This window comes from Megalopta genalis, chromosome 4 (assembly GCF_051020955.1).
Source record: "Megalopta genalis isolate 19385.01 chromosome 4, iyMegGena1_principal, whole genome shotgun sequence".
Taxonomy (NCBI): domain Eukaryota; kingdom Metazoa; phylum Arthropoda; class Insecta; order Hymenoptera; family Halictidae; genus Megalopta; species Megalopta genalis.
The window spans coordinates 2,588,495-2,605,928 of NC_135016.1; the positions used below are offsets into that span (position 1 = coordinate 2,588,495).

Here is a 17,434-nt window from a genome sequence, read left to right on the forward strand (position 1 = left end):
TTCTAATAAACGAATTTTTCATAAAATGAGACTTCTCAGGAACGAATGTTATCGTAAAACGAGACTTCTCGACGTTAATCCCACATACTTCTGATAATACAGGATCTATTAGTGAGATTCTATCCTCGAGATTTTAATTGTCATAAGACGATTTATAACATTAGGAAAATTTATAAATAGAATTATCGTCTAAAGGTGTTCCAGAATTATGGTACTTCGAGGGAAATGAGGGATTCCTGGGGTCGTGTCACGGGGTCATTCGAAATAATTTCTCCCTCAGAGAAAATGCAATCCGCGGTTTCGTTTCCGAGTTATTAACGAAAAACAGTGACCAAGAGTAATCATAACATTTACAAAAAATCGATCTACACTCGCATCCCAATCTATCAGGAAATCCATCCTACTAGTCTCAGTAACTGGTCCAAAATTTTGCTATCGACCTGGGGGGACCAGTTACTGAGACTAGTGGAATGGATTTCCGGACATATTCGAAAAATCCCGAAAATGAATTCTACTAGTCTCAGTAACTGGTCCCCCTAAGTCCATAGCAAAATTGTGGACCAGTTACTGAGACTAGTGGAATTGATTTTCGACGCGACGAAGAACGTAGAAAACAATGGTTCTGATAATCAAGATTCTACAGAATTTCGAAAACGGTAGCATCCTACGTACACCGAAAGCGTCGGCTGACGCATCGCGATCAGGAACACCCCCGTGAAGTTGGTGGTGCCGGTGGGAAGGTGGATATCGGGCAGTTCATAGCGTTTCCCGTCCCCAGGGGGGAAGAGGCGCCATTAAAATGGTAATTTTATGGCGTATGCTCGCGCTTTTGTATCTCGGCCGCGGAAGAAATTGGCTGCAAGGTACGAATGCATCAGCCGGGAAGACGTTCCCGCGGACGGGTGAAAGGGAGCGGACCTAATCTCTTCGCTCTTTCTTCCCCAGCGACGAGTTATGGTTGTATTACGATAGCGAGCAGGATAAAGGACTACCCGGCCGCTCGCGAAAAGTCGAGTTACGTGCGGCGTCGGTGTCGCATACTGGTGCAGAAGCTCGAAATCATGGCGAAAGTCCCGAAAATCGAAGTTGTCGGTGGAGAGGTTCTAACCCTTTGACTACGACAGGCGTAAATGTACGTCCTTTATATTTTCTGGACTCTAATAACTTTGCTGTCGCGTTAAATTATGTGTTGAACACGTTGAACGAAATTTATTGTTCATTATTAATATCGAATTTATTTTTGTTTGCGATTGCAGTAAATTCTCCCTAGTTGACGCTGAGATTGGACATGAAAGTGGACAATTTGGGAAGCGGAGATGCGATTACTCGAGCCTTGTGGCTCGTTCTTATAGCCACCGATTGTCGACAACTATAAAAATGAATTGCGAGGCTCCGATAATCGTATCTCGTCTTCCCAAATTGTCCATTTTTCTGCAGAATCCGAGCGACAATTAGGGATAATTTCGGCAGCTATTCTATTCTATTTCGCTTCGTTTGCATCGACGCTTCTATCCGAGAGAGCACGTCACAGTCGAAGGGTTAACTTACGGATTGGCTACCTTAAATCACTCGACTTTACGATTTTAAATAATACGCGACTTCCGGGTTTGCAACCGGCAACTCATTGCCGCCTCGCCTCGCCTCGACCTCTTTAGAGACCGTAATTTTTGGTGACGTTTATTTTGCCCCGTGCTTTGTCAACGTCCGCGGTATCACCGAGTTTCTGGCGAACGCTGTGCCAAGCTGCCGCAGCGTTTGCCTGTCGGGTGAAAGGCCGCCACAGTTCTGCTGCATTGTGTTTCTAATTACACGCGCCGCGGACAAAAGAAGGAAGAGAATTTTAAGGCGGAGCCCCCGTTTTCGCGGTGGCGGTGGCGGCGATTGCGAATCGATTGTTCGAGACACTCGCGACAGCCGAAACGGAGAAGCGAGTTTGCTCACCGAGCCCACCGCTTGGTAAGGCAATTTTTTTACTGGGTCGATTTAATGCTGTCGAATCATATTTGATTCACTGTTTTATTCGATTCTTTTTTTATTATTCTTTTAAGTCGAAGCTCGAACGTTATTTTATAGAACTCTTAATTCATTCTTTTCATTGTCCGCAAATCAACTTGTCCGACTTGCATCGACTGACGTCATTTCTGCTTTTTCTTTCATATCGAGCAATATTAATCGCTCTTGAGATTATTTTGCATTGCATCGTATGTGCAAAATCTTGTCGACAAGTTGCATATTATTGCGCCATTTCGGTCGGATTGTTCGCAGCTTCCATTACTAATTAATGATCACTAATTAAGTAGGATTCACAGGAAATCGCGTGACCGGAGAAACGATGGAGGTGCAAACGTATTCATGCAGGTAGTCAAAGTTTCTTATTTTACGCGATTACGACGAAGCGGAGAGTAAGTGAAATTTAAAACAGCGCAGAGATTGGAAGAACTCGATTCGAAGGAAGCACGATCTCCCCGTTTGACTTCGATCGCTTGCAAACGATGCAGAAAACGTCTATTTCTCGCAAAGATCCGCAGCGGTTGGTCCCGCGACCGTGAAATCCAACGCGGACAAGATCACCGACGCAGCAAGAACAGTTTCGCGAGAATAAGATGATTCTCGCGTTTTCCGTTCTTCGGATCTCTTCTGGCTTCTTTTAGCGTTTATCGCGCCCCCCTCGGCCGCCCCCCGCCGCCGCCTTAGGAAGTTCTCAGCGAAGATAAAAGCAAAGTTCCGCGAGTCTCGGCGCGGCTAGAGTTTCCGCTCGTTGTCGTCCGTGCGCGCACGCATAAATCCGCGGATTATCGCGGTTTCATATGATCCGGCGCGACGCGAGACGACGAGACGCGGCTCGCGGCGCGCCGCGAGGTTAACCCGAAGGAACGTGGTTCCCAACCGCGGTTTCGCGCGTTCGCGGTGGCTAATCCGAAAATCGGGCGACCGATTTCGCGAGCAACAATATTTGGCGAACGCTCGGCTCGCCACGTGTAAATGCGGACGCTCGCACGGCTAATTATTACCGCTGGAGCGACCGAGCTCCGGGAATAACTTAATTTCGTCTTTCGAGAACGACGAGAGATGTTGCACGAGTCATTTTTATAGTTGTTGACAATCGATAACCATGAAAAACGAGTCACAAGGCTCGAATAATCGTACCTCCTCTTCCAAAATTCCATTTTCGTGGACAATCTGAGCGTCAATTAAGAAGACATTGCTGTAATTATGTTCCTAAATCTTCTGACAAAATAAGCGTTTTTACCATTTTTGCATCCTACAATTACTGTCACGAGCGCATAAAAAGTCCAGAAGATGAGATACGACTTTGGTGCACGGAGTGTTTGGAAATATTGTCGCGGATTGCAACGCGCCGGAAGCGGCGCAATTTCGGATTACTTTGGGTCGATCTACTCACATTACCCGAAAGTGGAAGGGCAGGCCCGTTATAGCGGCAATCCTTTCAGACGTCGGACGCGGCGCACATTCAGTGACTCACCTGGAACACAAAGAGAGAAATTTAGGAAAGTCAGCGTTGATCGATCCGGCCGTCAAAGGATTTAATCACCGCCGGTCTGGCCGGGTCGGTGCCGGAACAGACGGAAACAGGCGGAACAGCCGCGGCCGCAAGATCGCAATCGCCGAAAACGGAATACAAATCGGCCGAGATGCCGCGATACCGATCGGCTCGCGATCTCCGCCGCGATTCCGATGAAAATCGTTCCCGATTTATTCCGCGTTCTACATTTTCATTAAACCGTTCCCGGCGTGTCCACGAATTAATTACGCGGCTCGATGGCGAAACACGGGGCGAACGGGGCGCCGGATAAAGGTTCGAACAAACTTCCGCGTGCGCCGAAAATCGATTAAAGGGACAAAAGGCGACGAGGACCGTCGTGGTTCGTCCCTCTCCCCACTTCTGCCCGCCTAAACGCTTCGTTACCAGAGAGAATGAAGCAATATGACGGCGGAGAGATCGCATTATGGGTTTCCCCATCGCGAATTTGTTACGGCCGGGTTGATTGCCGGTTCAACTTAATTAGATTCTGGAGACGTCCGATTTTTATCAGCGGTTCATCCCGCCCCCCGCTCTGCTGCGATCATGCGACCACGCTAATGCCACCCCGCCGCGCCGTATGGCTCCGATTTCAGGTTCGTTTTGCTCTATCTTATGGTGTTAGGAACGAAAAGGGTCGATGCATTTGATAGCGCTAGTTTGCTAACAAAATTACAGGAAGCAAATATTACCTTTTTGTAACTATTATACATACTTGTGATTATTGTAATGTCAAGTGTGACAAAATGTATCATGAAGGGAGGAAATATTAATGTAACATGGTTCATGCTTGTCTTAATGAGAAAGTATCGAATAATAAATGTTTGTGCGTCGCAAATGATTAAACAAAAATTTATTAATTACTAGTGATAAATCCTTGATCGGTAGAACAGGGAAGAAATTTCGTTAATTTTTACGCGTCTCGGCGTCGACTGAAAGTCCAGCGAAAAGAGAATTCGATAGGAAAGGATTAAGCAGTTCGCGAAGGCTCAAGAAAGCCGAGAATTGCGCGAAATCGAAATTTAATTTCGCGAAATCGCGGCCTCTCTATTTCTGCCCCCCCCCCCTTCTTCCTTCGAGCGATTGAATTTCGCCATTGAAGTCGATCCGCGGGATCAGACCAATTTGTCTGCGGAATCCCGGAATTCGCAGTTATTTTTTGGTCCCGCGACACGAGTTAAGTAACGCCCACGCCGCGAGAGACTATCGTCACGAACCGCACGATTTCCGAACTTTCTCTGTCGCCGCGAACGTTTTGTCCTTCGGCCGAGCCATGAATATCGCTATTGCTCGTGACAGATCGTCTTAATAAATCCGATACTGGACCCGACTAATGGGACACGCCGTAAATAGACGCGCAAATGTCTACACCATAAATCAAGATTATTCAAGGAAGTTTCACCCGTTCCTTCGTCTTAATTCATAGAAATAAATCGACGATTTTCTTTCTCGTGCTTCGGACGAAAAACTATACATCGAAGAATAAATTATGCTTGCTGTTAGGATGCATGTCGAAAGGACAAATTATACTGCCTTCGATGTAAAATCATTTTTACTTTACGTATTTATTAGTACTTCGACAAATCTAATCATACTGTCAGTCACTTTTACAACGATTCATAATTCCTATATATTCAAACGAAAGAACAACTAATAAAATTAATAAAATGAATTCCCATTGGAACGCCATCGCAATTAATTATAGACGCAGCGGCTTATTCGAACGCAGAGTAAACAAGAATTTTTTAATCGTCGAGAATCGCGTCCATTTATTTCTCTTTCGTTGTCCAGTTCGCGAAATGGTTTTCGCGTTTCTACGATAACAATTGATCGCAATTTCAACAAATAAATTGCACGTTTAACATCGAAACCGCAACGGACCTTCAACGAACCGTCGCGTCGTCGAACGTTCAAATGATCGAGCGAATTCGATATCTGTCCACGTTTACAGATTTTTTTCCCAGGGAAACCTCATTGCGGGCCGAAACGTTTCGCAAATGAATATTAACGAAACACGCGTAATAAATACGTGTGGTCGCGGCACGAAGTAACGTTACGCATGAATATTTGCGAGAGCACGGGGGCCAACGGGAAAATATCGCGGCGTGCGTTTGTAATTAGCGTAACGACGCGCGGGATACCGGGTTACACGCAAATTGCATAAATTCCAAACTTATCCAAATTACTGACCAAAATAATTTGGACGCAGTCGATTAGTACCCTGGCCGGGTCTACTCGGGCACAAGTTCAATCAATGTTAATAATTTAGGACGCGGCCATTGTAATGGACCGTGCGCGGCTAAACACAGTTCCCATACCAACAATCATGGCGGAACAAAGGCTATCTATATTCGATATGAAGCCATTCGAACACAATAAATAAACTTGTAACGACAATAGCGACTCTTAAATGCGACAAATAAATAAAATAAAACGTCCACGTTTAGAGAGAAATGTTTAAACTTGCAACGATCGCGAGCATATAGAGTAATATTTCCCTTACCGACGCTCGGATTGTCCACAAAAATGGACAATTTGGGAAGAGGAGCCTTGCGAATTCGATACTTGCAACTCGTTTTCATAGTTACCAGTTTTTTTCAACAGTTATAAATACGAACCGCAAGGCTCGAATAATCGTATCTCCTCTTCCCAAATTGTCCATTTTCGTGCGCAATCTAAGCGTCGATAAGGGAGACATTTGGCGTCGCGTTGTTCGAAGACAGGAATAGAGACAGACGACAACGAAATTCCAGCCGAATACCAGTTTGCTGGAAGTCGCGGCGCAAAAATTTCGATTAGCATACGCATCCTCCATTCGTAACCCAATAGCCTCTTTGCGGATAATTCCTTTCTCCTCTACTGTATATGCAAACATAAAAGCAGACACTGTAACTTTCGAGCGGCTGTGTTTCAACTTTTAAATTCAAACTCGTGCGACGCTATATATATATACGTATTCTAACGATAAACACCAAGGACTGCCGAGGATGCCTATCTAATGTTATTCCGCGCGTCAAAGAAAAGTTTTTAAGTAACAATTTTCTAGTCCCCTAGACCGGAACCTCCAGGCGTTTTGCATGCCGTGCATCGTTATATTGTCAACGGCTTTTGTTTCCCAGCGTGTGTGACATGCGTGTCTCGCGCGAGTTATAGCGTCCTTCACGCCCGTGCAGTTAATTGCATCAAATGCATTCTACGATACGATTCGCGTCCGTCTCGTAATTTGATCCCGCTCGCCTTAGTTGATACTTATTGCACTTCGTTCCGTAACATTTATAAGCAAAAAGATTCTAGGAAGCTTCGTGGTTTTACGTAGATTCGGACGTGCGATATACAGGGTGTTCCATCTACAACGGATCCACCTATTATCGTTATTTTATTTCTAAATTTCTCGTTCGAAGATGTCTGTAATTCGCGAATGTTATTTTAGGGGAAACGCCCTGTTATACAATGCATAAAATAGTGCCTTGAATTTCAGACGAGACTTCAAATATGTTAACTCGATAAAAAATATATTAACAAATATATTAACTAACTAGCTAACGAGCCAAGTTTTAGTTAACGTCGAGTCAACGTTCGGTTAATATTGGCTCAGCTTCGAGTTAACATTGGAAATAGCTGTAAAAGCACCCGTCCACAGCAACAAATGTTGAATTTCTGCAACGAAAATAATGCACCTATCTATTTTGAAAACCGAAATTACAGTCGCAACAATCCAACGTAAACTCTCGCAGAGTAATTCGAGCTTCGATGCAGCAGCGTTCGCCGAAAAGATTCCTTGGAACACGATTGAACAGAAATGACGGGAGAGGCTCGTGTACCCAGTCCCGGACCAGATGCATCCATCAATTATCCCGAACAATCCGCGACCCGAGGTTACGTGATTCGCGGCAAGAACGCCGGGAAGCGCCGACCCGGATATGTCGACGGGACGATGTTCACGAAACGAAACGAAACGAAACGAGACGAAACGGGACGAAACGAAACGAAACGAAACGAAAGAGAAATTGCGCGATCCTCCGCGAACTCTCGACATTCCTAGGGACTTTCTTCACGGGCGAACGGCTCCGCTGCGAGCGTTTCCTCGTTAGATAGCGCGGAGCGGAGCGGAGCGAAGCGGCGGCGGACGCGATAGGTCGCGTCCTGAACTATGTGTGCCACGCGGTGAAGAGGATACCCAGAGGTCTCCTACGGAGACCCTCCGTCACCATCGGGAAAGTGTGCCATCGAAAGGTCAACGTTTACTCGTTCTTGAGGAGAGGCGGACGTTTTCTTCTCCTTCTTCTAGCCGGCGCGCCGACTCGCGCCGCGCCGAGCCGGGATCGGAAGACCTTTGTGCTTGAAACGCGTTCGTCTTTTTCCTTATGTGTCCCCTTGTGTTTCAAGCCCCGTGTACATTTGCTTCTACTTCCCTCTTTCTCTCTCTATCTCCTCTCTCTCTCTCCCTCTCTCGCTCTATTTGTCTCTATTTCTCGCTCTATCTTTCTTTGTATCTCTCTTTCACTCTATTTTTCTTTGTATTTCTCTCGCTCTATTTCTCTGTCTCTCTCCCTCTTTCTCTCTCCCTCTCTCCCTCTCTCTATCTCCTCTCTTTCTCCCTCTCTCTCTATTTGTCTCTATTTCTCGCTCTCTCGCTCTCTCGCCCTCTATTTCTCGCTCTATCTTTCCTTGTATCTCTCTTCCACTCTATTTTTCTTTGTATTTCTCTCTCTCTCTCTCTCTCTCTCTCTCTCTCTCTCTCTCTCTCTCTATTTCACTCTTTCTCTCTTGTTTAGTCTCCCCCGTCACCCCGTCCGCCGCCCCAGCCCCGCGCAGTCCAGTTCGCTCCTTCGAATCGCGCAGCATTCGTTCGCCGATTCCCTTATTTGCTCGCCGTGGCGAACCGAGTCCGCAGCATCGGAAATTTTAAGCCGTTCCCCTTCGTCTCCGGTTCTCTCCCCATTTTTTTTGGCTTTCCTCTCGTCGCTTTTTGTCCACCCGTGCTCCTTTTGTCGGTTGTTTTCCTTCGGTCGCGGATTGAAGTCCGTCCGCTCGGTACGACAAACAATTTCCGAACCAGCTCTCCGAGATCCGCTGTTTCACCGGAGAACTGACCAGTTTTCGAGGCCAGCTTTCGAGGCCGCGTCGTCGACGGCCGGTAGTCGAGAGAGGATTTCGCTCGGACTCTTTTCCAGGCGGAATTTGGGAACCTAGGTTTCGAGGAGGAATTTCGGCTCTCTTTTTTTTTTGTTAGAGCGCTGGGTGCACTCGGCGCGGGAACACGGAAGTGCAATAGCGATGCGACGGTGACGCGACTTTTGAAAGTAACGGATTTAGTGGGAGAGGGGTTGGATGTGCTGGAGTCATTGTTTTTGAGAAGGGACGTTTCCGGCATTAATTGTGGAAGCAGGAAATTTAATTGAAACGTCTTGCTCCGATGATATCGATACGCTGAAGGTAATACAGTGATACTGCACTAATAATCTGTGGTTCAGTTGCAGCTGCATAAGAACATCGATAAAACTACAAGTATATTCTATAAAATAGAATGATTAATATTATCATAATATTAATTATAAAACACTGTGATAACACTGTCTTCTAATTTGAATACGGTCTCCGCTTTAAATTCGAATATACAATTAACACGTATTAATGTCGAAATTATCCAATTGGATTCGAAGTGACAATGCGACAGCGAAGTAAATATTATTACACGATGAGAATACGCTAAAAATACATCTCCTAACAAATGTATCACCTTCATAAAATTGCCAAGAAATGTATCGCACACAGCGTGATTTCCATCGAGAACGTTTCATTCAACAATCCCATAAAACGAGTTTAACAACCTTATAAGCAGTCCTTGATACGAATTGGCCATCCAGTCAATGAACGGCTGTTGAGCAATCCTAGCAAAAAGATCCGCACGATTCTGGACCATGTAAAAACCTTTATATAAAAGAAGCTCTCGGGTGCATCCCTCGGCCATAAAACTGATAATACACTTTCGCAATCTCGAGCCCGAGGCTGCCGGGGAGCAAAAACTATCCGAGAGATTATGTCTTCAAAGGCAATTTCCTCTTGAGTCACCGACAGAAAACCGTGCCCCTCTGTTTCGGTCGGGGGAGACGTCTCTGCCGAGGACGCCGGCCAGAAGGAGGCTGGCCAGGGTGACGTTCGAGGGTCCGGCCAATATAAAGAGACCCCGGTCGTCTTGTCGCGTCGCGTCGCGCCGGCAGAGGGGAGGAAAATGGAGGCAAAGGTCTCTCGCAATTACCGTGATCCACGACGCTAGAACTGATCCACTCTCGAAAACCGGTCACGTATCTTTACCTGGACACTCGATCGGCCGGCCCTCCTCCACCGCGTCCTCTCTTCTTGTTCGTTCCTTCCGTGGATCAGAGCCGGGATTAGAGGAAGAGTCCATTAAGGAAGCCTCTGCAGCTGCAGCTGCAAAGTCGCCCGAGCGTGATCGGGCCTGGCGGTCGGCCAGAATCCGCGAGTAGGCTCGCGATATTTCTACATCGATTTGTCCGAGTGTGCTCGGAACATCGGGGGGCATTAATAAAAGCTTGTCGATATCAAAGTCCCATTTAGCCGGCTCGCGGGCTCGTTCCGCGGCCCCTGGACCCATCTGCCGGCCGTTTCGATCGAGCCAGACACGGCCGACTTTAGATTTTATGCAGTTTACCGGCGGGGCCGCCTACTAATTCAGCGATCCCCGAATCGAACGGCAGCTGCATTCTTTTTTTCTCTCCGTCGCGCGTTACGCGATACCTCGATTACAGTAATGTCTCCCTTACTGACGCTCAGATTGTCCACGAAAATGGATCATTTGGGAAGAGGAGATACGATTATTCGAGCCTTGCGGCTCGTTTTATAATATAATATTATTATATTATAATATAATAATATAATAATATAATAATATAATATAATAATATAATAATATAATAATATAATAATATAATATTATAATATAATAATATAATAATATAATATTATAATATAATAATATAATAATATAATAATATAGTATTATATAAATATAAATAGCCTCTTCCCAAATTGTCCATTTTTGTGCGCAATCTGGGCGTCAATTAGAGAAACATTACTGTATACCGCACCGAGGCGAACGGATATTTTACAGACATTTTGTCGCGTTCTTTCTGTTCTCGTACCGAGAACAATGTGTGTCCTAACAACTGTAAGAATGGCCAGTAAAAATAAACCGTTCACAGGCTGTGCGATATTTTCTGTGTTATCGGTATTATCACTGTATGTATTATGGGTGCAGCTTTTCATCTCGGTTGCAATAATCGTGCCGGATGTTCCGACACTTGCGAGCGAATTGAACTCTTTTTAGTTAAGGTTATTTCGTAACATGTTGCTCGCTCGATTCAATGTCATGCTTTTTATGTCTATCTTTATATATCGATAAGAAAAATGTGGAGAACTGTGTGGACAAGCCATGATCGGGACGATTAGATCGGTGTTGATTTTTCGATTAGATTACATCGAGAAATAGATTATTTCGTCGTTAAAGCATCTGTGATTTATATCGAGGGACGTTGCGAGCGTCGAGCGAATACGTTCGAATAATTTGTATTGGTACGGCAATGAACAATACCAGCATTTATCCACGTTCCAGTCGAAAAGTAGAGAATAACGGAGATGTTTATGAAAAGGATTTTGAAAACCGCGCCACGTGTGCCCGATGTTATAAAACAAGGGGTTAACGGGGCTATGAAAAAGCCATGAAAATGTCATGAAAATGCCATGAATGAAGCAATAAATGCGGAAAAACGTATCGAACGTTACGAACCGCCATAAATATCGAACGATCAACAATTGAAAATTCGTACGGCGGTCGAGTCGTTGAGGCGACATCCGGCCGGTGTATCGAGGTGTCCTCGTTAGAGCTGCTCCGTTGAACGGGACGCGACCTTAACGCCGTGAAAACTGGTAATTTTCGCACTCGTACGGTAATTAAAGGTCTCGTCGGAGTCCGCGCCACGCCACGCCGCGCCGCGCAGCGCAGGTCTCGTTCGTCAAGCGGAACGGAAAATTAATTGGCGAGATGAAAATGATACCGCACAACGGCTCTTTATCAAATTACGAGCCCGTCTTTCTTAGGGGGGATGCTCCGGTCCGGACCAGCGAATTTCATGAATAAACAGCCGAAACAATGATCGCCCCCGCGATTCATTCTGCTTTAACTTCTCCTGTTCGCGGTTTTTCGAGGGAAGTTCAGGTCAGCCATGAATACGGCATTATGCGAGCCATAAATACGAGCCGACTCGCTCTCTCTCTCTCTCTCTCTCTCTCTCTCTCTCTCTCTCTCTCTCTCCCTCTCTCTCTCTCTGAGCCTCTGCTTTTCCGCCGCCGCCTATTTACCCGCAGACCTGTACACTGTACATGTTACGACGCGGTGTCCGATGTTATAGCGACCTCGTTTTCTTTCAAACCGCCTCCACACTGTGCACGCGTTCAACCGCCAAACTTACAAAACAAATTAACCGTAGATAGCATCGAGGGTATTTGCTTTTGCTGCTTGTGCGAAACGTTGTTTGAACGCGGCACCCAGAAATACGTTTCTTGCTCTACGGGAAAGAGAAGTCTGCACAAATTCAATTCACTTTGTTTGTACGCTTTGAGAACAGACACTTGCCAATGTTGCTTCCTTCCCCAATTCTTGTCGATCGTTAATGCGTGCTCAAGCGTGTTCCTTCAGTTTTGTTGTTTCCTAAAATATAGTAAAAGCTGTTCCTTTTAATTTTCATACCTTCTTAAGGTGAATTAAAGAAGTGTGTCTCGAAATTTTCACAGGTAAATATATATACTAAAATGCGTTTCCTAATTTTCACGAGTAAATATATATATATAGTAAACCGTATTTTTTAATTTGTATCGATAAATATATATTTTATATAATTATATCGAAACGTGTTCCACAATTTTGTAGGCAAATATACGTACGAAAAGAATGTCTCTCAATTTTGGCAGACAAATATATGCACAAAACTGCATTCACATTTTCTGTACATTTATATGTCCAGAATAACTTTATACATTCAAAGAATCACGTTTGCTTTTTACTTTTAGACGATTTCACTTTAAAACGCGCGAGGAAAGTTCATCTAAAATTTCTCTGCAGCATGCGATTCCCCTGCATCGAATTCCCAAAGACGAGCTATCCTCTGCGTGGCCCGATCGACGACGAGCATCGAGGAACAGATACGTGTCGCGTCCCCGTAAGGACTCCAATTACGAGTGGAATTGTTGCGATTGCGCGAGAGCAGCGCCTTTCGCGTCGCAGTCCGAGGATCGCGGGCCGAAAACAGAGACGAGAAATTTCAATTCCCTTGGATCAAGGATCCCCGGCGCTGTATTTAAACGACTCGAGAAGTTTTCCATCGCGCGGGCCGCAAAAAGGTCCCGCATTCTTCGGCTCGTCTGCCCGAGAAGCAAACTAGTTCCGTGGCCCGAGGGAGCGCGGGTCATTTGCGTGAAGAATCAAACGGATCTCTCGTTAAGAGCAACTTAGCGGCGGACAAGAGAGCGAGAAAGACGAGAAAAGAGAGAGAGACGAAGAGAGAGAAACTCGGAAAATCTGGCGCGATCTTCTCCCTCTCTCGAGAGAGAGAGAATTCCGGGCTCGAGGAAGAGCTTCCGCGACGCGAGCTCGTCAGTCTTGCGCGACTATCGACTCACGGTATCGATTCCGGGACGAAATATCGATATCTCGGGGAATTTTGCAAACGGCAAACCTTCGCCGGAGGCTCGCGGAAATAAACGGAGCGTTGAAACGATCCCGGCGCAATTAACGCGGTTGTTTGTACTTCGCGCGCGCCGCCTTTTTTCGTTTTTTTTTTTAAACTTTCTCGCTTTTCCATGCCAATCACACGGAAATGAAATTCGAAAATTGTGTTTGCGAGCAAACATCGAGAGGACACCGCGCGAATTCGAAGCCGGCGCGACGGTGTCGAAAAAATATTTTCTGCAGAAGCGCCGCAGTTCTCGTTTTAAACGCGCGACGCGTATCGCCCGTGGGAATTACCGTCGGAAACACTTTTTTTATTGTGTAGTTTGGATTATCCGGATCAGCGGATTATCGCCGGTATTTCGTTGATCGGTGGAACGGATTTGGATAATATCTGCGCGGAGATTTTTCAGTCGTTGCAGTTTGATTTCACGGGGCCCGAAAGGCGCCGCCGCGTTAGCCACATATTTCACGGGCGTTAATTAGCCCGCGCGTTACCACCGTCGGTCGTTTAATCAATTTTCATCCCGCCGCCGTTGCTAATTTCTGATAATAAAAACGTAATCAATGTCGCGTCTTGTTGCGCCGCGTGTCAGCGAGTCGGCTAATAATTATGTTTGCTCGGTCATAAACGCGCGGGACGCGCGATTACTTTTTCCAAATCGAAACGAAATCGTTGAAATTTCAGGCTCCGATACAAGCGAACGTGTCGCAAGCCTGGAGCTATTGGATTTCATACAATGACCTTTGTTCATGCTCAACCGGTTATTCGATTTGTCCGCGGAATCTTGCATCATGCTAGATTGTACGAGGATTCAGGCTCGCAAAGATTGCGCAAACGGTAATAAAAGAAGGCGATAAATAAAAAAAAAACACCGCGCTTTGCTTTCCAGCGATTGGACGAAGTGTGTAACTCAAGCGTAATTAAACGGGCTCCGCGCAAAGAAATTCGTAGAAAGACGAGAACCGGGAGATTAAGAGTGATTTACAAACATTTCGGAAGAAAGTTTACGTCTCGAGGCTGGCTAGACGCTTTCACCAGATGAATTTAGCCGACGCGCGACGAAAAAGTGACGACACGCGGCCGGAGATCCGATTCTGTAATTACAATCTGGTATTTAAATCTTTCTCTCTAATGCCACCTGGCAATGAACGATCATTTATAAAAGAAACGATAGGTGTGTGGAAACTCGAGACCCCACAATCTTGAGCAACGCGTTCTCATTTATCATCAATTTTTACCTTTTCCATCGAGCAGGGGTTTCGATATTCATCAATCTCTCTCTAGATTTTGCGGAGAAGTTAGCGTCATTTTATTCTGTTAAAAGAGAATTTAGCAAATATTGTTCTATGCTGATAATGCGAATTAGTTCAACTAGTATAACTCGTCTAATAGCTCATATAATAGTTCATGTAGTAATTCATGTAATCGAATTATCGCATTTTCGCAACTTTATTTCTTGCAGAAAATCTTCGATTTAAAGTAAAACGTCGGCTATCCGGTCCAAACAATATGACATAAATGTTCAGATAATGGAACAATTACTTACTTAAAATGCCAGACGTCATTTTTATTGATTTGTACAATAAATCGTAATGCACACGATTCGCTTTGTATCGAGCTGCTTGCAGTAAAGGATATTTAAAGAAACAAGTGAGAAACAAGTTGATATTAGAAAAGACTGGATAATCGAGGTTCTACTCTATTAAACAATAAAGAGACCACAGTAATTTCGCGAGCGTTGGCATTTAATATTAGATTTATCGAACGAGTACAGAACGATTGCTTCCACGCAAGCCTGATAATTCTGTTTCAAGAACACATTATTAACTCGTCGACTTTAAATTGCACCGTATTCGAAACCTTTGCTTCCTAGACGGCTAGAAATCCGAAAGAGGCGCGCCGCGGCGGCACCAGCTCCATCGGAACGGTTCTATCCAGCTAGCTCAGTTCGAGGCGTTGGCATCGGCCGTGTGCGAGCGATTAAGCAATCAACGCGGAGCGTGCGACCAGGTATCTATTAATTCGCGGTGTCAAAATAACCGCGGCGATTCCGCAATCGAGGAGGAGGATCCGGGCGCGAAAATGTCAAGACGGCTGTTGGCACGTTCTGGCGAACGGGAAAGCCGTGTCGTTGCTGCTCGCCGAGTAGGAGGAGCCGTCGAATTCCTAACAATTATTGGGATTACGGTGCCCGGCGAGGCTCCGGAGACCGTGGACCAAAGCGAGAGAGGAAGAGAGAGAGGGAGAGGGCGAAATGGAGATGCACGGTGTTTATTAGCGGGGAATATTTCGCCAGGGAATTTCGAGGCAATCTTTTCCGTTGCGAGGCGGGCATGCGCCGCGTTTCATCGCGACGCAACGCCGCCGATGCAATTAGCGAGACCGCAGACCCGGTAATCGTCGACCGGGCGTTGCTCAATTTAAATAATCTTCCCGGCAGAGCGGTTCCGACTCGTGCTCTCGTAAGGACCGACGATCAATTGGAGGATTCTGACTGATTCCCCCGCTCCTCCGAACTCCGGGCACCGGGGAGCCGACAAGCCGGGACTCGACGCACACTGGGGATGCACTCGAATGCACCTGCACCGAGCCTCGGTCGCGGGTAATTAAAACTGCGTCGCGCACCGAACGTACAACGACTGCCAGACACAGCCTCGTAATTGATGCAATTTATGATCGTTATCGACGTCGGACGTCGCAAGACACGCGCGTCGTGCTGCTACCGCTGCTGCTGCTGTATCAACGGACCCCTCGGATAACGAGACCGAGAAATCTCGGCGCGGTTCTCTCGTCGTAATGAATTTAGAACGCGATCGATTCGATCGATTTGCTCGCGCTTCGATATTCTCTCGTGATCGATTTAACCTTCCCGCATCGTACGCGACCGGCCGATCTTGGCGATTATTTTAATTTGTCTGCCGTTCGAAACACGCAAAAATCCGCGGTCCAGCGACAGCTGTTCCGTCAAACGTTAACAGCCCTTTTGCACCCGAGAGCTCGTTTAATCGGAACACGCGTCCACCGTAAAAGCGAACGCACGGGACCATTTCGCAGCCACGGGGCCAGATCAATATTTTTGCCGCATTCGTCGTTTCGCCGCCGCCGCCGCGAGTGAATTTCGGCGACGATGAAACGACACGAGAGTCCGGTATGAACATTGATTAAAAATACTTTGACGGATCGATCCGGCACAGCCCGAAGTCGAAAGTCCTGTAAATTCGAAGCGGTCGATCGAACGAAAGAAACGTTGAATCATGCTGAACGCTCTTTCAACCGTCCCGCGTTTTGTAGACTCGAGCTAAACGCGGGAATAAAGCGTCGGCACGTATTAACCAGGTTTTTGAAGCTCGTTTCTATCGCGGCGCGAATCTTCCTAGGATTTCTAGACCGCCGAAGAGTTTCGAACAGAACACAATTTTATAGAATAGAATTTTCGACGATATTTAGAACACGAGACCAAATACTTCTACGCCATTTTATTTCATCTACTTCTTCGCTTTTCATCGAGTAAAAAATCACCGAGAACCGGCTCGCGTGCATCTCTTTTTTATATAAAGTTTATCGAATGGCCGGTCGAGACGCATCGCCAGAAAAAAACGGAATCTTGGAGGTTTACGCGACTCGACGAATCTTCCTAGGATTTCTAGACCGCCGGAAAGTTTCGAACAGAACACAATTTTATAGAATAGAATTTTCGACGATATTTAGAACGCGAGACCAAATATTTCTACGCCATTTTATTCCACCCATTTCTTCGCTTTTCATCGAATAAAAAACCACCGGGAAACCGCTCGGGTGCATCTGTTTCTTATAAAGTTTATCGTACGACCGGTCCAGACGCGTTCGCCAGAAAAAAACGCGGGACCTTGGAGGTTTGCTCGCGGCCCGAGGTTTACGCGACTCGTAAATCGCCGCGAATTATCGATCGCAATTTAGCCGGGCCGTTTCTTCTTCCTCCCCGGCGAATAAATCCGCAACGTCGAAAGAAAGAATCGCCGCAGTAAACCGCGAACCGTGGCGCGTCGGCGAGGGGGAGGAGAGTCTGAAGCCGTCGCGCCGCGTCGGGTCGCGTCTGGGGAGCGTCGGAACAAACAACTGGAACGCGGACAGGGATAGGCATTCTCTCCCCGGTAGCGGATATAAA

General features: G+C 46.2%; 1 protein-coding gene across 7 annotated transcripts in view; it reads right to left on the reverse strand.

Moving 5' to 3' along the window:
* Pgant9 (polypeptide N-acetylgalactosaminyltransferase 9) overlaps nt 1–17,434 on the reverse strand; it is a 285,663-nt gene that overhangs the window by 231,033 nt on the left and 37,196 nt on the right. For 5 of the 7 annotated variants that reach the window (XM_033467569.2, XM_076521050.1, XM_076521052.1 and 2 more), the window contains exon 2: nt 3,404–3,484. The exons of 1 other annotated variant lie outside the window; for it this stretch is intronic. The gene's annotated coding sequence lies outside the window, so the exon portion shown is untranslated. The remainder of the gene's footprint in view (nt 1–3,403; nt 3,485–17,434) is intronic. One more of the 7 variants, XM_076521049.1, reaches the window with a different exon arrangement.